The 872-nt window shown below is 52.4% G+C and overlaps 1 protein-coding gene across 1 annotated transcript in view; it reads left to right on the forward strand.

The window, feature by feature from the left end:
* LOC107108434 (ATP-binding cassette sub-family D member 1-like) overlaps window positions 1-872 on the forward strand; it is a gene marked incomplete at its 5' end in the record, with an annotated part of 54,924 nt that overhangs the window by 735 nt on the left and 53,317 nt on the right.

Raw genomic sequence — 872 nt, forward strand, 5'->3', positions numbered from 1 at the left:
GGAATGAAACTTTGTCGGTCTTAAAGGTGGCACATGCGTGCATGCTCACGGAAGCCCATGCACACGGAAGCTTATACCCGGAATGAAATTTTGTCGGTCCTAAGGCTGCCCACAAGCGTGCATGCACACGGAAGCTAATACCCAGAAGAAAACCACGCGGAAGCTAATACCCAGAAGAAAACTTTGTCGGCCTTAAAGGTGCCACAAGTGTGCATGCACAGGGAAGCCTATACCCAGAAGGAAACGTTGTCGATCTTAAAGGTGCCACAAGCGTGCATGCACACGGAAGCTAATACCCAGAAGAAAACTTTGTCGGCCTTAAAGGTGCCACGCCTCATTGCTGGCAGTGGTCCCGCTAAACTGTGGAGTCCTGTGAGCAAAAATTATCCTTTACAAGTGTGCATGCACACGGAAGCTTATAAAACTTTGTCGGTCTTAAAGGTGCTACAAGTGTGCATGCACACGGAAGCTTATACCTGGTATGAAACTTTGTCGATCTTAAAGGTGCCACAAGCGTGCATGCACACGGAAGCTTATACCCAGAAGGAAACTTTGTCGGCCTTAAAGGGGCCGCCGGACTCAAGGCTTTGTTCTCCTCCTCCTAAATCTGAGTCCCCGGATTCTTTTTGTGCAACACGCAGGCTTAAAGAAAAAAAACCGACTCGTGGGGATGTGAAATCTCATTCCAACCGGTAGCTCCCCGTTGCCGAATAAAGGGCTGGGCTGGAAGGCGGGTGGCGCCCCCGCCGCGCAACGAGAAGAAGAAGCGCTTCCCTTTCCTTTGCGCCAAGGCGTAAAATCAGGACGCGGCGCGCGCCTCCTTGCAAAGAACTCCCCCTTGCAAACGAGGGTGCGCCCGCCTGCCCGCCCGC

Source organism: Gekko japonicus, unplaced genomic scaffold, assembly GCF_001447785.1.
Source record: "Gekko japonicus isolate JY-2015 unplaced genomic scaffold, Gekko_japonicus_V1.1 scaffold4669, whole genome shotgun sequence".
NCBI lineage: Eukaryota > Metazoa > Chordata > Lepidosauria > Squamata > Gekkonidae > Gekko > Gekko japonicus.